The 13114-nt window shown below is 57.1% G+C and overlaps 1 long non-coding RNA gene across 1 annotated transcript; it reads left to right on the forward strand.

Annotated features, from left to right (window-relative positions):
- The first annotated feature begins 8741 nt into the window (after positions 1–8741).
- Positions 8742–10873, forward strand: LOC139826855 (uncharacterized). Its single transcript, XR_011736984.1, has 3 exons — positions 8742–8935; positions 10457–10514; positions 10733–10873. It is a non-coding gene; the product is annotated as an uncharacterized lncRNA (long non-coding RNA).
- Positions 10874–13114: the final 2241 nt, after the last annotated feature.

Genomic DNA, 13114 nt, shown 5'->3' on the forward strand with positions numbered 1-13114 from the left:
TGGCATGTCACAATAGGCCCTGGGGACAAAGGGGGTCTTCAGGATGTCACAATGGGCCCGGGGGACAAAGGGGGTCCCCAGGATGTCACAATAGGCCCTGGGGAAAAAGAGGGCTCCCCAGGATATCACAATGGGCCCTGGGGACAAAGAGGGGTCCACAGGATGTGCACAATGGGCCCTGGGGACAAAGGGGGCTCCCCAGGATATCACAATGGGCTCTGGTGACATAGGGGTCCCCAAGATGTCACAACGGGTCCTGGGGACAAGGGGGGTCCCAAGGATGTCACAATGGGCACTGGAGACAAAGGGGGGGTCCCCACGGTGCCACGATGGGCCCTGGGGACAAGGGGGTCCCCAGGATGTAACAATGTGCCCTTGGGACAATGGGGGCTCCTGCGATGTCACAATGGGCCCTGGGGACAAAGGGAGGCCCCAGGATGTCACAATGGACCCTGGGGACAAAAGGGGTCCCCGGGATGTCACAATGGGCCCAGGGGACAACGAAGCATCCTGGGACGCCACAATGGGCCCGGGGAAAAAGGGGGGTCCCCAGGTTGTTCACAATGGGCCCTGGGGACAATGGGGGTCCTGGGATGTCACAATGAACCCTAGGGACAAAGGGGGTCCCCAGGATGTCACAATGGGCCCTGGGGATAAAGGGGACTCCCCAGGATGTCACAATAGGCCCTGGGGACAAAGGGGGTCCCCAGGATGTCACAACGGGCCCTGGGTACAAGGGGGGTCCCACCCTGTCACAATGAGCACTGGGGACAAAGGGGGTCCCCAGGATGTCACAATGGGCACTGGAGACAAAGGGGGGGTCTCCACGGTGCCACAATGGGCCCTGGGGACAAGAGGGTCCCCACGGTTTCACAATGGGCCCTGGGGACAAGGGGGATCCCCGCCCTGTCACAATGGGCCCTGGGGCCAAAGGGATCCCCAGGATGTCACAATGGGCCCTGGGGACTGCGGGGGGTACTAGGATGTCACAATGGGTCTTGGGGACAAAGAGGAGTCCCCCTGAATGTCACAATGGGCCCTGAGGACAAGGGGGGTCCCCATGGTATCACAATAAGCCCTGGGGACAAAGTGGGGTCCTGGGATGTCACAATTGGCCCTGGGCACAAAGGGGGGTGCACATGGTGTCAAAATGGGCCCTGGGGACAAAGGGCGTCCCCAGGATGTCACAGTGGGCCCTGGGGACAAAGTGGTCCCCATGGTATCAGAATGGGCCCTGGGGACAAAGAGGGGTGCCCTGAATGTCACAATGGGCCCTGAGGACAAAGGGGGGTCCCCAGGATGTCACAATGGGGTCTTGGGACAAAGGGGGTCCCCAGGATGTCACAATGGTCCCTGGGGACAATGGGGGTTCCTGGGACATCACAGTGGGCCCTGGGGACAAAGGCGGTCCCAGGGTGTCACAATAAGCCATGGGGACAAGGGGGGTCCCCAGGATGTCAGAATGGGCCCTGGGGACAACGCGGGGTCCTGGGATGTCACAATGGGCCACGGGGACAAAGGCGATCCCCATGGTGTCACAATGGGCCCTGGGGACAAGGGGGTCCCCAGGATGTCACAATGGGCTCATGGGATAAAGGGGGTACCCACGGTGTCACTATAGGCCCTGGGGACAACGGGGGGTCCCCACGGTGCCACGATGGGTCGTGTGGACAAGGGGGTCCCCAGGATGTTCACAACGGGCCCTGAGGACAAAGGGGGTCCCCACGGTGTCACAATGGTCCCTGGGGACAACTTGGGGTCCTGGGATGTCACAATGGGCCCTGGGGACAAAGGCGGTCCCCAGGATGTCACAATAAGCCCTGGGGACAAGGGGGGTCCCCAGGATGTCACAATGGGCACTGGGGACAAAGGGGGTACCCACGGTGTCACTATAGGCCCTGGGGACAACGGGGGGTCCCCACGGTGCCACGATGGGCCCTGGGGACAAGGGGGTCCCCAGGATGTTCACAATGGGCCCTGGAGACAATGGGGTGTCCCCAGGATGTCACAATGGGCCCTGGGGACAAAGAGGGTCCCCAGGATGTCACAATCGGCCTTGGGCACAAAGGGGGGTGCACATGGTGTCAAAATGGGCCCTGGGGACAAAGGGCGTCCCCAGGATGTCACAGTGGGCCCTGGGGACAAAGTGGTCCCCATGGTATCAGAATGGGCCCTGGGGACAAAGAGGGGTGCCCTGAATGTCACAATGGGCCCTGAGGACAAAGGGGGGTCCCCAGGATGTCGCAATGGGCCTTGGGGACAATGGGGGGTCCTAGGATGTCACAATGGGCTCGAGTGACAAATGGGGTCTCCATGGTGTCACAATGGGCCCTGAAGACAAAGGGGGTCCCCTGAATGTCACAATGGGCCCTGAGGACAATGGGGGGTCCCCAGGATGTCGCAATGGGCCTTGGGGACAATGGGGGGTCCTAGGATGTCACAATGGGCCCGAGTGACAAATGGGGTCTCCATGGTGTCACAATGGGCCCTGAAGACAAAGGGGGTCCCCTGAATGTCACAATGGGCCCTGAGGACAATGGGGGTTCCTGGAACGTCACAATGGGCCCTGGGGAGAAAGGGAGGTCCCCAGGATGTCACAATGGGCCCTGGAGACAATTGGGGGTTTTGGGATGTCACGATGGGCTCTGACGACAAGGGGAGGTGCCCATGGTGTCACAATGGCTCCTCAGTGACAAGGGGGGTCCCTATAGTGTCACAATGGGCTCTGCAGACAATGGGGGGTCCTGGGATGTCACAATGGGCACCAGTGACAAAGGGGGTCCTCATGGTGCCACAATGGGCCCTGGGGAGTAAGTGGGGTCCTGGGATGTCACAATGGGTCCTGGGGACAAAGGGTGATCCTTTGATGTCACAAGGGGCCCTGGAGGCAAGGGGGTCCCCAGGATGTTACAATGGGCCCTGGGCACAAAGGGGGGTCCCCATAGTGTCACAATGGGTCCCCAGTGACAAGGGGGTCCCCACGGTGCCACGATGGGCCCTGGGGACAAGAGGGGGTCCCCATGGTGTCACAATGGACCCTGGGGTCAAAGGGGGTTCCCAGGACATCACAATGGGCTCTGGGGACAATGGGGATCCTGGGACATCACAATGAGCCCTGGGGACAAGGGGGGGTCCTGGGACGTCACAATGGGTCCTGGGGACAAAGCGGTTCCCCAGGATGTCACAATGGGCCCCGGGGACAAAGCAGGGTCCTGGGACGTCACAATGGGCCCTGGAGACAAAGGGATTCCCCAGGATGTCACAATGGGCCCTGGGGACAAAGGGGGTCCCCACAGTGTCACAATGGTCCCTGGGGACAAAGGAGATCCCCACAGTGTCACAATGGGCCCAGGGGACAAAAGGGGGACCCCAGGATGTCACAATGGGGTCAGGGGACAATGGGGGGTCCTGGGACGTTATAATGGGCCCTCGGGAAAAAGGGGGTCCACATGGTGCCACAATGGGCCCTGGGGACAACGGGGGTCCCAGGATGCCACAATGGACACTGGGGACAAGGGGGTCCCCAGGATGTCACAATGGGCCCTGGGGACAACCGTGGCTCCTGGGATGTCACAATGGGCCCTGGGGACACAGGTGGTCCCCAGGATGTCACAATGGGCCCTGGGGACAAAGTGGGGTCCTAAGATGTCACAATGGGCACTGGGGACAAAGGGGGTCCCCATGGTGCCACAATGGGCCTTGGGGACAATGGGGTCTCCCCAGGATGTCACAATGGGCCTTGGGGAGAAAGGGGTGTCCCCTGAATGTGCATAATGGGCCCTGGGGACAAAGGGTGGTCGCCGGGATGTCTCAGTGGGCCCTGGGGACAATGGGGTGTCCTGGGATGTCACAATGGGCCCCAGTGACAAATGGGGTCTCCACGGTGTCACAATGGGCCCTGGGGATAAAGGGGGGTCTCCAGGATGTCACAATGGGCCCAAGTGATGAGTCCCCACAGTGCCACTATGGGCCCTGGAGACAAGGGGGGTCCCCAGGATGTCACGATGGGGCCTGGGGACAACGAGGGGTCCTGGGACGTCACAATGAGCCCTGGGGAAAAAGGGTGGTCCCCATGATGTCACAATGGGCACTGGAGACAGTGGGGGGTCCTGGGATGTCACAATGGGCCCTGGGGACAAAGTAAGGTCCTCGGCTGTCACAATGAGCCCTGAGGACAAGGGGGGTCCCCAGAATTTCACAATGAGCACTGGGGACAAAGTGGGGTCCTGGGATGTCAAAATGGGCCCTGGGGACAAAGGGGGTCCCTTAATTGTCACAATGGGCCCTGGGGACAAGGGGGGTCCCTTAATTGTCACAATGGGCCCTGGGGACAAAGTGGGGTCCTGGAATGTCACAATGGGCCCAGAGGACAAAGGGGGTCCCCATGGTGCCACAGTGGGCCCTGGGGACAAAGGGGGTCCTGAGACGTCACAATGGGCCCTGGGGAAAAGGCAGGGTCCCCACGGTGTCACAATGGGCCCTGGGGACAATGGGGGGTCCTGGGATGTCACAATGGGCCCCAGTGACAAAGGGGGTCCCCATGGTGCGACAACGAGCTCTGGGGATAAAGGGGGTCTCCAGGATGTCACAATGGGCCCTGGGGACAAAGGAAGTCCCCAGAATGCCACAATGGGTCCTGGAAAGAAGTGGGGTCCCCACCGTGTCACAATGGGCCTTGGGGACAAAGGGGGGTCCCCAGGATGTCACAATGGGCCCCGGGGACAAAGGGGTCCCCAGGATGTCACAATGAGTACTGGGGACAAAGGCGGGGTCCCCATGGTGTCACAATGGACCCAAGTGACAGGACGAGTCCCCACGGTACCACTATGGGCCCTGGAGACCAGGGGGTTCCCCGGATTTCACAATGGGCCCTGGGGACAAGGGGGGTCCCAGGATGTCACAATGGGCACTGGGGACAACGAGGGGTCCTGGGACGTCACAATGAGCCCTGGGGAGAAAGGGGGGTCCCTACCCTGTCAGAAGGGACCCTGGGGACAAGGTGGGGTCCTGGGATGTCACAATGGGCCCTGGGGACAAAGGGGGTGTCCATGGTGCCACAATGGGCCCTGGGGAGTAGGGGGGGGGGGGTCCCCTCGGTGCCACGATGGGCCCTGGGGACAAGGGGGTCCCCAGGATGTCACAATGGGCCTTGAGGACAAATTGGGGTTCTGGGATGTCACAATGGGCCCTGGGGACAAAGGGGGTCCCCAGAATGTCACAATGGGCCCTGGGGACATTTGGGGTCCCCAGAATGTCACAATGGGTCCTGGGGACAATGGGGGATCCTGAGACGTCACAATGGGCCCTGGGGACAAAGTGGGTCCCCATGGTGTCACAATGGCCCTGGGGACAATGCAGGGTCCCCAGGATGTCACAATGGCCCCTGGGGACATTAGGGGTCCCCACAGTTTCACGATCTTAAGCCTTGACACCCCCCAACTACTGGGTCCTTAGGGTTACTCCCGGGTCCCTCCTGAACTGAATCCCCGCCCGAACTCCTGGGTCTGATAGAGGGCACGAACATTTTAAGGGTTAACAAAACATAATTGGGTGCCCACTAACGAGCCAACACTTTAGGGCTGAGCCACACGAGCCCTTAGTTCAGAGCTTTAGGTGAACTCATGGTAAGGAAACCAGAACCCAGCAGTGCCAGGATCAGGAGTTTTACGGCACCAGCTGTGAACTCGAGGGGACGAGAGAACCGAGATTTACAGCAAAAAGGGGGTGCCAGGCTGGGTTCAACCGACCTGGAGCTTGGGTCCCAGTCCATTCAACACAAGGAGCCAAACCTGAGGAAGCTGAAGGAGCCTTCATCCAAAGACCCCTCCTCCAGAGCACCAGGTGGCGCCGCGCAGGCGAACAGGGGGCGTCCAGGCGGAGACTACGGCAGTGATGAGCGGGAAAGGTTATGGATGTGCGCGGGCGCTCTGGGGTCGTTGGGACACGAGCACCTCGCTGTATTTAAACGCAGCTCCTGCCGCTCGGAGCGGCGCACGAGGGGTGGAACCATCGCTCCCCTTGCGCCCGACGGCGAAACGAACGCAGCTGCTCTGGAGCCCTGCGGGGTGTGGAGGTTCATGGCTCCGGAGGCTGTAAAGTTGTTTTTGCGCCTCCGTTCCCCTCATGCCCCCCCCATTCCCTTCACACCGACCCCCAATCCACCCCCCACCCGACCCCCAGCTCCCCCCCCCACCCCGACCCCCAATCCACCCCCCACCCCGACCCCCAGCTCCCCCCCCCCACCCCGACCCCCAATCCACCCCCCACCCGACCCCCAGCTCCCCCCACCCCGACCCCCCAATGCCCCCCAGTTCCTCCCCAGACTGACCCCCAATGCCCCCTCACACCGACCCCCAAGGCCGCCCCCGCACACCAACCCCCCAGTTCCCCCCTCAAACACCGACCCCCAATCCCCCCCCGGACCCTAATTCCCCCTCGCACTGACCCCCAACGCCCCCCACACCAACCCCTAATGCCCCTCACATCGACCCCCAAATCCTCCCCAGACTGACCCCTCAAATCCTCCCCAGACCAACCCCCAACTTCCCCCCCACACCGACCCCCAATTCCCCCTCACACCGACCCCCAATGTCCCCCCCCCCACACCAGACCCCAATTCCCCCACACACCGACCCCCAATTCCCCCCCACACTGATCCCCAATGCCCCCCCACACACCGACCCCCAATTCCTCCCCAGACTGACCCCCAATGCCCCCTCACACCGACCCCCAAGGCCCCCCCTGCACTGACCCCCCCACACCGACCCCCCAATTCCCCCCTCAAACACCGACCCCCAGTGCCCCCCCACTGGACCCTAATTCCCCCTCGCACCGACCCCCAATGCCCCCCCACACACTGACCCCCAGTTCCTGCCCCCCACACCAACCCCTAATGCCCCTCACATCGACCCCCAAATCCTCCCCACACTGACCCCTCAAATCCTCCCCAGACCAACCCCCAACTTCCCCCACACCGACCCCCAATTCCCCCTCACACCGACCCCCCAAGCCCCCCCCACCGATCCCCAATTCCTCCCCACACCGACCCCCAATGTCCCGCTCACACCGACCCCCAGTTCCTCCCCCACACCGCCCCCCAATTCCCCCCTCACACCGACCCCAAATCCCCACCCCCACACTGCCCCCCAAATCCCCCCCTCACGCCGACCCCAATTCCTCCCCCCACACCGACCCCCAATGCCCCTCACGCCGACCCCCAGTTCCCCTCACAACCTCCACCAAAACGGCGGCGCCTCCCCCTCCTCCCTCCCGCCTTTTCCCGCCACACACTCCCGGCACGTGACGCCGGCGAGGGGGCGTGGCCGGCGGCGAGGGGGCGTGGCCGCGGCGCCGGCGGGCGGGAAGCGCCGGGGCGGGAAGCACCGGGTGAGGAGATCGCGTCCCCTCGGGTCCCTCGTGTCTCTTCATGTCCCATCGCGTCCCCTCGGGTCCCTCGGGTCCCCTCGTGTCCCCTCATCTCCTCAGCACCCCCGCTGGAGCCCGCCCGTCCCTCCCCTCCAGGAGAGACCCCGGGGCTGGGGCGGATCCGCCATCAATCCCCCCACAGACTTTTTCTCTCTTTCATCCCCCTTTTCCCTCTTTTCCCTCTTTCCCCCTTTATCCCTCTTTCCCCCCTTTTTCCCTTCCCCCCCTTTTTCCCTCTTTTCCCTCTTTCCGCCGTTTTTCCCTCTTTTCCCTCTTTCCCCCCTTTTCCCTCTTCCCACTTTTCCCCCCCTTTTTCCCTCTTTTCCCTCTTTCCCCCTTTATCCCTGTTTCCCCCCTTTTTCTCCCTTTCCCCCCTTTTTCCCTCTTCCCCCTCTTTTCCCCCTTTTTCTCCCTTTTTCCTTCTTCCCCCCCTTTTCCGCCTTTTCCCTCTTTCCCCCTTTATCCCTCTTTTCCCTCTTTCCGCCCTTTTCCCTCTTCCCCCCTTTTTCCCTCTTTTCCCTCTTTCCCCTTTATCCCTCTTTGCCCCCTTTTTCCCTCTTTTTCCTCTTCCCCCCCTCTTCCCCCTCTTTTCCCTCTTCCCCCTTTTTCCCTTTTCCCCCCTTTTCCCCCTTTTTCCTCTTTCCCCCCTTTTCTCCCCTTTTCCCTTCTTTCCCACCTTTCCCTCTTTCCCCCTCTTTCCATCTTATCCCTCTTTTCCCCCTTTATCCCTGTTTCTTCCCTTTTCCCCCCCTTTCCCTCTTTCCTCGCTTTTTCCCTATTTTTCCCTCTTTTCCCCCTTTTTCCCTCTTTTCCCTCTTTCCTCGCTTTTTCCCTCTTTTTCCCTCTTTCCCCCCTTTTTCCCTCTTTCCCCCCTTTTTCCCCCTTTTCCCTCTTTCCTTGCTTTTCCCCCCTTTTCCTTCTTTCCCCCCTTTTCCCCTCTTTTCCCTTTTTCCCCCTTTTCCCTCTTTCCCCCCTTTTTCCCCCTTTCCCCCCTTTTCCCTCTTCCCCGTTTCCCTCTCCCGTTTTCCCGTCCCTCCTCCCATTCCCGTGCAGCCCAACCCCTTCCCCCCTTTTCCCCAGAGCAGTTTTCATACAGATCCCCCCTTTCCCCCCAGCCCCGAACCCCCGGGGGTTTCTCAGCATCAGCAGCCACTTCACTCCCCCCAATTTAACTCTTTGTGTCCCTTATCCAGGCTCTTTGGGAGCCCGGGTGTCCTGGGGCCGCTCTGGTTTTTGCTCCGGGGTGTTTGGAGCCCGGTGACCACGGACCTGTTTCCCTTGGGCGACGAGCTGCGTGGCTTTGCCCAGAGCCCCGGGCTGCTCTGCGGGGAAGCGCTGGAGCCCGACCTGGAGCCCAGTCTGAGCCTGGAGCCCGACCTGAGCCTGGAGCCCGACCTGGAGCCCAACCTGAGCCTGGAGCCCAACCTGAGCCTGGAGCCCGACCTGAGCCTGGAGCCCAACCTGAGCCTTGAGCTCAGTATTTACTACTGATCAGTATTTAGTAATGATGGTCAGTATTTATTAATGATGATCAGTATTTATTAATGGTGATCAGTAATTATTAATAACGGCTAGTATTTATTAATGACGCTCAGTATTTATTAATGATGGTCAGTATTTATTAATGACGATCAGTATTAGTGGTGATCAGTAATTATTAATAACGGTATTTATTAATGACGATCAGTATTTATTAATGATGGTCAGTATTTATTAGGGACAATCAGCATTTATTAATGATGGTCAGTATTTATTAATGACGATCAGCATTATTAATAAGGATCAATATTTATTAATGGTGATCAGTATTTATTAATAACGACCAGTGTTTATTAGTGATGGTCAGTATTTATTAATGGTGATCAGTATTTATTAATGATGGTCAGTATTTATTAAGGACGATCAGTATTTATTAATGGTGATCAGTAATTATTAATAACAGTCAGTATTTATTAATGACGATCACTATTTATTAATGATGGTCAGTATTTATTAATGACGATCAGTATTATTAATGATGATCATTATTTATTAATGATGATCAGTATTTATTAATAACAATCAGTATTTATTAGTGACAGTCAGCATTTATTAAGGACAGTCAGTATTTATGAATGGTGGTCAGTATTTATTAAGGACATCAGTATTTATTAATGATAGTCAGTATTTATTAAGGACAATCAGTATTTATTAATGATGGTCAGTTTTTATTAATGGTGATCAGTATTTATTAATAAGGATCAGTATTAATGATGATCAGTATTTATTAATGATGGTCAGTATTTATTAATGACAATCGGCATTATTAATAAGGATCAATATTTATTAATGGTGATCATTTATTGATAACGATCAGTATTTATTAGTGATGGTCAGTATTTATTAATGGCGATCAGTATTTATTAATGATGGTCAGTATTTATTAATAGCGATCAGTATTTATTAATGACAATCAGTATTTATTAATGACGGTCAGTATTTATTAATAACGATTGGTATTTATTAATGATGATCAGTATTTATTAATGATGGTCAGTATTTATTAATGATGATCAGCAATATGAATAAGGATCAATATTTATTAATGGTGATCAGCATTTATTAATAATGATCAGTATGTATTAATAACGATCAGTATTAATGATAACCAGTATTTATTAATGATGGTCAGTATTTATTAATGGCGATCAGTATTTATTAATAACGATCAGTATTAATGATGATCAGTATTCATTAATGATGATCAGTATTTATTAATGACAATCAGCATTATTAATAAAGACCAATATTTATTAATGGTGATCAGCATTTATTAATAATGATCAGTATTTATTAATGATGGTCGGTATTTATTAACGGCGATCAGTATTTATTAAGGATGATCAGTATTTACTAATGACGGTCAGTATTTATTAACGGTGGCTGGTATTTATCAACAATCGGTATTGATTAACGGTCGCTATCTATTAATGATGAGCATTTATTAACGGCAGAGCAACCCCTGCCCGCCACCGTTGCTTCTCTCGTGCAGGGTGGGAACATCTACCGCCTGCCGACCGCGGCTGGGAGGAAAACGCCTGCACCGGGCGGTGAGTGAACCCGTGGGAGCTTGAGGGCACGTTTGCCTTAAATCCTTGTTATTTAACCCTTTTGGCTTGAAACCTTTGAGACCGAACGCCGATTGATTCCACCGGGCAAGCTCCACCTGCCTGGAGCTTCAGTGCCGACTACGCCATCTGTTCTAAAAGCGCCGTGACTTTATCATGTTGATTTTTTTACCTATTTATCCTGATTTTTGTCACTTTAGCCACTTGGCGGCTACTCCGGTTGAGGATGGCGGCGTCTCCATGTGCCGGAACCACGGGTGGTCGGTGGACGCCGAGAGGGGGCAGGTAACGGGCACCCATGGGTGCTGCTCATTGAGCGGGGATCTGAGCGAAGGCGGCGAGGGGGACGGCGGTGCCGTCGAAGCCCTTTGCGGGGGTCGTTACCAAATTGTGCGTAACTGGATGATTTGTGAAAGTCGCTGCCGATTGAGTGGAGACGACGGGGTGAGAAAACGAGAAATAGGGAATCGCTGCGGTGTAAAGATTCGCGTTGCGCGCTCCCGCCCGGTTTAGGTCGTGTTTAGCGTAGCGGGTTTTATTATCCTCGTTATATAATGGAGAAATAATTGGGAAGAGCAGTTTGCAAAGCGCTTTGATATCCTCCAGCGCCACCGACGCTCCCGGTTCCGTTTGTGCTCAGGTGCGCGACGCGGGCGATGCAAACACCGCGAAACCATCGTTGGGAGATGGAAACGGCGCCTCCGAACCCCCGACGCTGTCCGAAAACCCCCCTGGTGATCCCGGTGTTGGTTCCAGTGACAAGGAACGAGGTGGGTGAGGAGTACTTGGATGGTTGTGCGATGATTCGGCAACCGGCGGTGCCGGAGTCGCTTCCCAGAGCACCCGTGTGTGTGTCCCTGGCTGAACCAAGGGTGCTACGTGCCCCAGAACCCCCCAAATTACACCCAAATAACACCCAAATACACCCGGGAGTAACCCTAAGGACCCAGTAGTTGGGGGGTGTCAAGGGTTAAGATCGTGAAACTGTGGGGACCCCTAATGTCCCCAGGGGCCATTGTGACATCCTGGGGACCCTGCATTGTCCCCAGGGCCATTGTGACACCATGGGGACCCACTTTGTCCCCAGGGCCCATTGTGACGTCTCAGGATCCCCCATTGTCCCCAGGGCCCATTATGACATTCTGGGGACCCCAAATGTCCCCAGGGCCCATTGTGACATTCTGGGGACCCCCTTTGTCCCCAGGGCCCATTGTGACATCCCAGAACCCCAATTTGTCCTCAGGGCCCATTGTGACATCCTGGAGACCCCCTTTATCCCCAGAGCTCGTTGTCGCACCATGGGGACCCCCTTTGTCACTGGGGCCCATTGTGACATCCCAGGACCCCCCATTGTCCCCAGGGCCCATTGTGACACCGTGGGGACACCGCCTTTTCCCCAGGGCCCATTGTGACGTCTCAGGACCCCCTTTGTCCCCAGGGCCCACTGTGGCACCATGGGGACCCCCTTTGTCCTCTGGGCCCATTGTGACATTCCAGGACCCCACTTTGTCCCCAGGGCCCATTGTGACACCGTGGGGACCCCCCTTGTCCCCAGGGCCCATTGTGACAATTAAGGGACCCCCTTTGTCCCCAGGGCCCATTTTGACATCCCAGGACCCCACTTTGTCCCCAGTGCTCATTGTGAAATTCTGGGGACCCCCCTTGTCCTCAGGGCTCATTGTGACAGCCGAGGACCTTACTTTGTCCCCAGGGCCCATTGTGACATCCCAGGACCCCCCACTGTCTCCAGTGCCCATTGTGACATCATGGGGACCACCCTTTTTCCCCAGGGCTCATTGTGACGTCCCAGGACCCCTCGTTGTCCCCAGGCCCCATCGTGACATCCTGGGGACCCCCCTTGTCTCCAGGGCCCATAGTGGCACTGTGGGGACTCATCACTTGGGCCCATTGTGACATCCTGGAGACCCCCCTTTATCCCCAGGGCCCATTGTGACACCGTGGAGACCCCATTTGTCACTGGGGCCCATTGTGACATCCCAGGACACCCCATTGTCCCCAGGGCCCACTGAGACATCCCGGCGACCACCCTTTGTCCCCAGGCCCATTATGCACATTCAGGGGACACCCCTTTGTCCCCAAGGCCCATTGTGACATCCTGGGGAGACCCCATTGTCCCCAAGGCCCATTGTGGCACCATGGGGACCCCCTTTGTCCCCAGTGCCCATTGTGGCATCTTAGGACCCCACTTTGTCCCCAGGGCCCATTGTGACATCCCAGGAGCCACCGTTGTCCCCAGTGTCCATTGTGGCATCCTGGGACCCCCGTTGTCCCCAGGGCCCATTGTGGCACCATGTGGACCCCCTTTTTCCCGAGGGCCCATTATAACGTCCCAGGACCCCCCATTGTCCCCAGGGACCATTGTGACACTGTGGGGACCCCCTTTGTCTCCAGGGCCCATTGTGACGTCCCAGGACCCTGCTTTGTCCCTGGGGCCCATTGTGACATCCTGGGGAACCGCTTTGTCCCCAGGACCCATTGTGACGTCCCAGGACCCCCCCTTGTCCCCAGGGCTCATTGTGATGTCCCAGGATCCCCATTGTCCCCAGAGCCCATTGTGATGT

Source organism: Patagioenas fasciata, unplaced genomic scaffold (assembly GCF_037038585.1).
Source record: "Patagioenas fasciata isolate bPatFas1 unplaced genomic scaffold, bPatFas1.hap1 Unplaced_35, whole genome shotgun sequence".
Classification (NCBI taxonomy): Eukaryota; Metazoa; Chordata; class Aves; order Columbiformes; family Columbidae; genus Patagioenas; species Patagioenas fasciata.